The sequence below is a fragment of the Arachis ipaensis genome, chromosome B03, assembly GCF_000816755.2.
Source record: "Arachis ipaensis cultivar K30076 chromosome B03, Araip1.1, whole genome shotgun sequence".
Classification (NCBI taxonomy): Eukaryota; Viridiplantae; Streptophyta; class Magnoliopsida; order Fabales; family Fabaceae; genus Arachis; species Arachis ipaensis.
In genome coordinates this window covers 29315733-29323126 of record NC_029787.2, presented here as the reverse complement: position 1 = coordinate 29323126, position 7394 = coordinate 29315733, and the positions used below count along the sequence as shown (strand labels likewise).

General features: G+C 36.8%; 1 long non-coding RNA gene across 1 annotated transcript; it reads right to left on the bottom strand.

The window, feature by feature from the left end:
• On the bottom strand, positions 19 to 2613 carry LOC110269621. Its single transcript, XR_002358392.1, has 3 exons — positions 2483 to 2613; positions 2089 to 2219; positions 19 to 1327 (listed from the first exon to the last, which is right to left on the bottom strand). It is a non-coding gene; the product is annotated as an uncharacterized LOC110269621 (long non-coding RNA).

Sequence of the window (7394 nt, the reverse complement as noted above, 5' to 3'; positions counted from 1 at the left end):
AAAAACTTCCCCCAAATCCGTCCCCCGGCGGGTAATTCCCCGCGGATACCCGCCCCGCCGGGGGAAATTGCCATGCCTAATAATGACCCTCTATCCTTAAGCTTGTATGAGAGATGGTTCATATAAGGTTCTAAAATCCAGATTGGACATCAAACCACTCAAGCAACCAGGTCAAAACTTCAGAGATCCAACCAATTGAACTGAGTCTCAATCGGATTCCACCAAATTATAGTAAAAATCTGTTGTATTACTTAATATAATAGAGCATTTATGGGAGCAGGACCTAAAGTTGGTGTGAGATGTTTTCAGGATGATTGGAGCATTTTTGCTTCTGAATGTATAATAATATATTCAAAATGTCAATGTTTGACTTAAATCCTAATTCGGGACAACATTGAATCCGATCCTTTCAAAATTTTTTGGGACAAAAAAAATACGTTTGAAACATTAGGGACTAAATTAAGATTTAGCCCAAATATTGGGGATTAAAATAGTACTTTACCCAAATACAAATGTCATTTCCCTCAAGCATGGACAAAGTAAAAGTTCAATAATCAAGTATGATTCAACAACATAAAACAAAAAGAAAGTTTTTGCTTAATAGACAAGGTTCAATATGTCATTAAACAAGTGATTTGAATCCTTCTTTTTCTACCTATCTCAATCTATTGCTCAATCCTCTGCTTATTATTTGATATATACTATGCTAATAAGAAAAATCAGGCTGGTTTCTAAAGTAGTCTGAAAATTAGCTCAGGAAACCTAGGATAGCTGGAGCAACATATACATATCCCAAAATAAAGCAACATGAAGTGAGGTTGACATGTGATGGAGTTAGTTGTAGATTTTCTTAAAATATCCCAAAATCACTTGAACGTCTCAAGATTTACGTGGAAAAAGAAAAGCTCTTCCTTCTTGAGGATTTAAGTATCTTTTCCTTCATTTGTCTAAAAGCCACACATTAAAGAAGCAGGTGATGTTCTAGTAATAAACCAGATATGTATTATTTCGTGACAGTAATTGAGTTGTAATTCTTCAATATACAAAGGATGCAAGAGAGTTATTGAAACACTAAACTGGAAGTAATTAAATGATTCCAATTTCTAAGAAGCAAAATAACAAACACATAAAGTACATTATTACTAAATGTTTCTAAGAATTGAATATGGTTTACTAACTCTAATTGCTAGGATGCATCTTATAGACAACAACAAAATATTTATTGTTGTCTCTGTACTACTTGTGGCATTTAAATTTTAGAAAAGAAAAAGATAGTTAAAAGAAGAAGCAATTATGGCCCACATTACCTCACAGAGATAATTAGCCCCTGTCATAAAACAAAAACATTGTATATATTAGAGGCATCCAATGAGGTATAGCCATGTACTAACATTAAGAGAAGCATTATATTAGCGACGTCAAATTTGGGTTTCATGAAGAAAGGAAAACATGGTGAAGGCAAATATGAATTAGAGGTTGGGCTTGGTGACCACTTTCTATGAATTTGAACACACAAATTTAACAAATAATAAACTAAACTTAAGCAATTAATTGCTCCCAGTTCATTGTGTATGTTACAATTCTTCGACTACAGTGATTACAAATTTGATATAACCAACAAGTCGAACAAGCTAAATTTCAAAAATTTATATAAATAATTACACATACCATGTTAGAATATTAATTGGATTTCAAATAATTTGGTTGAGACTCTGACACTCCATGCTTTCAAAATTAAAAAAGTATAACTCAAGTAAATTCCTTAAAAGCTTTTCCTACAAACAGAAAACATGAAGAACATCTATGCAGTTCACAGTGCACGTCATACCAGGAGAAAACAAGTATTCACATGATTCTAATCAATCCTATAATTATGAAAAAATTCAGTGAAGACCTTACTCAATTAGTCAATTTCTTCTAACAATCCCTAATTTTTTACCTAAAAATACATTGAAAAAGGAAGAAAATCATAACCTGTAATTAAATAAAATAAGTAGCAATTAGCATAGAACAATCAAAACATAGAATCAAACAAAATAAGGTTGATGAGGAGAAGAGAAGCTCGAAGAAAAGAAGCTAACAGAATACCTCACAAATCGCATCAATGGAAGCAAAAGTACCATCATAGGAGAAGCATTGATGGACATGACACTGATGGAGGGGAAGAATCATTGATGGAGGAGAAGCTCGCAGAGCAGCGGCGATGTAGTTTTTGAATTCTGCCACACCAATGTAACTCTCACACACATAAAACAAGGAATCCAAAGAATAGTAATAACCAGAGAGGAAGTAACAAATCATGAATCAAAAGAAGATGAAGAAGAAGAGGATGAGAATTTTGTATAAAAACCAAGAAGTGAGAACGGACACGAAGAAGACGAGTTAGGGTAAAAAGCTCGCACAACATAGAGCGCAGAAGCTCGATAGAGGAGAAGATGGCATCAATGGCAGAAAAGCTCACAAGAATAGAAGAGAAGCTCACATCAATGGAGGAGAAGAAGCCACTGAAGGAGAAGCTCGTTGCTCATGCTCTACTTTGCGACTCGCAATTAGATTTAGGTTGGGTTTTCTTCTAACAACGGTTATTACTGCCAAAATCACTCCTTGACTTACAAATACATTATGGCAGTAACATAAACTGCCTTAATTCATGAACATTATGGCGTTTATACAAAACCGCCTTAATATTAACGACATTTTAACCAGTTTTTTTTTTGTAGTGAAAGTTATTTTCCAGTACACTCTAACCCTTAAGATGAAGAATGAAACTCATCACTTCTTGAATAGAACATCAATATATTAATCAAAAGTAGAAAAATAATAATATTAATCCATCAAGGTAAATAGAGCTCCTAACCTTAACAAAGGAGATTAGGCTCATGGTGCAAAGTAAACAAAATTGTAAAGTGTAGTGTAAGATGTGTTGTCCGTGGACAAGTTCCCTAGACTATTTTAAAACCTAAAACCAAAACCTAAAGTTCAAATTCAAACTGAATCAAAATAGAATCAAATCTTTTCTGATAACTCTTAACTAACTAGTAATCTTCCTTGTATTTAAAATTCAAAACTTTGTGTGTTACTTTATTAAAATCATGGAATTGCAACTTGATCTTGGGTCAACAAAGCAAGTACTTGAAGTTGGAGAGATTGGTGAAGTATTGTGATGCCCTTGGGACTTGGCCCATGTAGTGGCGTTAGACGCAAGGGAGAGTGCCTTGAACACAAGGCCCAGTTTGGAATCCTTGGAACCTCTATCTCAACTGCGTTGGATGCATGGAGGACTGCGCATGGATGATGGACAACCACTAGAGGTACTCCAGAGGGATGTGTTGGATGTATGGTGGGCTACGTTCAACGCATGATGTGGCTGAGTTGAATGCAGGAGGTTGCTGCGTTGGACTTTGGAGGGAGCTGCGTTGAACGCAAGAGGCTGCTTCATTGGACTTGGGGGGAGCTGCATTGAACGCATGGGTCCCTGTGTTTTCCAGGAGCTTCTCTGTTTGTATCTCTCCATCCTTGTTCCTAGTGTTTCTCTTGCTTGTCTCTCTTCATCCTTATTCTTATTTAAAATCTTTCACAATTTTCTACATATACCAAAGCTCAAAGCATCTCCAAAAAACATTGATTAAAGCATAAACAATATCAATTATAATAAAAAAAATCACTAACTTTATTCAAAGAATTAATAAAGAAAATAACTAAAGATGCTCATACATCACAACACCAAACTTAAGATCTTGCTTGTCCCCAAGCAAGAAAAGAACTATGCACAAAGGATTCTCTTAATTGAAGTAGGTTGAAGAATTACTTGTGATACCTCAGTGAGTGAAGTGATCAAGTGACAATGGGGTAAACTCCGAATCGTGTAATCATATGTGGATTCCAGTGCTTGCTAAGTCTACAATTGGAAGTCTTATAACTTAGGAATTTAACTCGGATGATATTATAGAGTTCTCTTTATAAGTTTTTCACCTTGAAGATAGCTTTCTCCTTTCTTTTTTTTGTTGTGATCATTATTTTCTCTTTTCAGCTATTTTTTTAGGATAATTGCACTTGGCTTTGACTCTAAATGTTCTATCTCAAGGCAAGTTTTTAAGATGAGTTTTCAATCGACACTTCCGAACCAGTTGGTTCAAGATATTGGGTGTTGAAGCCCCCTCATATTTACTTGCTCAAGCCTCTCTCCTTGACACAGCAACACCACAAGCACTTAACTAGGAAACTACTTTGAGTTTTGTTTCTTTTTAACCTTCCTAGCCATTGATGTTTAGAACCTTGGGCCTTGCTCTTGTTTTTCTTTTCCTACTGCTTTTTGGTTTTATAGATTTTTGAGACCTCTATAATACTTCTCTAAACTTCATTCCATGTCTTAGAGCTCCCCATGCAAGTTTTCACAAACATGAAACCTCATTACACAATCCACTACAAGAAAAAAGAACCGTGGCCACGCTTTTTTCTTGCTATTCTTTAAAAGCATGGCAAAAAAGGGTCAATGGCCACGCTTTTATGAGGGTAGCAATTGATAAGAGATTTGGCCACATTTTTTATTGCTATGCTTCAAAAGCGTGGCAAAATGGGTCAACATGCATGCTTTTATGAGGGTGGCAGTTGATAAGAGATTTGGCCACGTTTCAAAAGCGTGGACGTAGAGAAAAACAGGCATGCTTTGTAAGTGTGGCGATATGGCTTCGTTATGGTGACGTTTTAAAAGCGTGGCCATTTCTTATAATTCTTTTAGCATGCTTGGCCAAAAGGTCCTTATAAAAAACAAAAGGCTGTGTTTTTCTTCATAATTCAAAACATTGCGTTCTCCTTCATAATTCGAAAGAACCCTTTTTCTCTTCAAAGAACCCTTTGTCTTCAAAGAACCCAAAACCCTAAAAGCTCCAAAGAACCCCAGCTCTCATCCTTAGAACTCCGCAAAGAACCTCAGCCCTTCGAAGAACATCGCCAGCGCTTGCAATGCCTCCGTCGTCACTCTCTCTTCCAACACTCCCACCATCGCTGCTCCTTCGGCGGTGACTCTCTCTGGTGTTAACCCCCTCGGTGCTCACCGTCCATCGCAAGCTAAGCCCTCCGTTGATGGCCAAAAGAAACCCTTCTACCTAGATGGTTTTGAGAGCAACGGTAGCATTGGTCACATCGTCGACGTCCACGTCATCTCAGATTCCCTTCGCCATCATGAGCTCTCTTTCTCTCCTCCATTTTTCTTTTTTGGAATTTTTCGGACCCCAAAAATTTCAATGCGATATCATATTCTCACATTTATTGTTATTATAGCCCTATTATATTGCTATATATGCTTTGTAGATTCTCTAATTGATGTAAAAGGAAAGTGCTAGGGTTTTTTTATTAGCATAAAATCTCATTTTCATGTGTTATAATTAATTAATCAGGTTCATATACATTAGCGTTAGTTCTATTTTTTTATTTTGTCTAATTTACATGGAATCCATTTCATGAAATGACAAAAAAAATTTCTTCTATTTTTGGTCCTTTCTATGATTTTTTTTTTGCTTTTTTTGTTCACTTTTTAAACATTTTTCTCTGTCTGCTACGTAATTTTGCTTCTTTTTTTTGAGGTGGGGTTATGAAAGTTATTTATTCACTCTGTAACATGATATTTTGAAGAGGAGTGTTTGAGTTCACTTGGCAGTGAGAAGTGAGAAATTTTTATACCTTTTGGTTTTGGTTATGAGAGAAGCTAGTGATATTGCTGGAGTTAAACCCCAAAGTGGTCCCTGAGATTCACGTTTTGCACTAATTTAGTCCCTGACTTACCAATTGCACTGTTTATGCCCCCCGACTTTGTTAAAATTACACCACAGTCGTCCCTCTCCACATCTCCGGCCAAATTAACTGCCGCCGGCAGTGACATGGCGCTGAAATGCCACGCTGGCGTATATAACGGCTGGATGAGGTGGCAATTGAAACTGTTTGACCCATTATGGTCCTTATACCCATTTTTAACCCTAATTTATAGCATGACTTCATTATTACTTTTCATCTTTTTGTATTTGCTCAGCAACGTTATTCTCCTGCTTCGTTGTTGTTACTCTTGAACTGAAAGAAAAACCATGATTGGAAGTGCGAGCCAGGGTCAAGCAAGCTCTACACGATCAACAGCGAAAACTCGGAGTCAAAGCAGACTGTCACGGGTGCCAGAGCACTGTGGGTGCATATGCCAGCCCGTGCTTCGGTGGTCAGGAGCAAATACCAACCCAGACAAGCCCTTCTTTGGTTGTCCGAATTACAATGTGAGTTTTTGTTAAGAAAAATTGCTTGGTGGTTTTCTATTCTTTACTCCTTACCATACTTCATACACAGACTAAGAGCAAAACATGGTGTGGATTTTTCTATGAGCTGATGATGTAGAAAAAGAAGAAGAACATAAAGGAAAACTGGATGCAACTACAAATGACAATGGGCAAGTGAGAGTCAATTTAGCATGGAAGATTGGAAAATTGGAAGCTGAAGTTAGGACTCAAAAATGTATAATACAATTCTTAGGCATACTGGCCTTTGACACTGTAGTTGTTGCATTAGTTATGATTTTAAAGTTCTAACAATGTTGGATGTAATGTGTTAATGGATGAATGAAAGTAAGATTGAGTTGCTTTTTTTCTTAAGTAATGTTTCCTGTTTTGATAGAGTAGTTACCATAAAGAAAAATAATTACAAATCATAACTGACTTAATACATAATTACAAATCACTGATAAACATGATTGAGTAGCAAACATGATTGAGTGCCAAACATATTAAAGGAACAAAAGAAGTGCAACACAAAAGAAATCAAGTCTGGCAATACAAAAGTTTGGCCTATTGTCCTAAACAAAGCAACTATCTAGTAACTGTCTTTCACAAAATAAAGAAGTATTGTCCTAAACACCTTGATGGAGAAAGTAGCAATGCATCAAACATCAATTGTTCTTTTTCCTTGGTGCCTTGAAACCGGGAGTTGGAACAAACTTATAAAGGAAAAAGCTCTACATCCATGTAAAAATTACATGGATGGTATCCAAGTAGAATCCACTCCACGCATTTCCCTCACCCACACACTCGTTTGTTTTACACGCGCCTCATATAACATGCTGCAACCTAAAGCTTTGCTCAACGTAAACCTTCTGCTGCAACGTAAACCTCCTCCTCCTCCTCCTCCTCCTCCTCCTCACGCTCGTTTACGCACGGAGCGTCTTCTTCTTCTTCGCCTTCTTCTTCGCGTTCCTCCTTCTCCTCCTTCTTCTCCTTTTTCGCGTTCCTTCTTCTTCACGTGTTTTCTCCTTATCGTCATTCTTTTGTTGTTGTTACTGCTTTATTTTTTTGTCATTTTCTCCTTCTCTTTGGTGAAGAAGCAGTAGAAGGTGAGGAAGAAGAGTTTTGAATAGTGCAGAA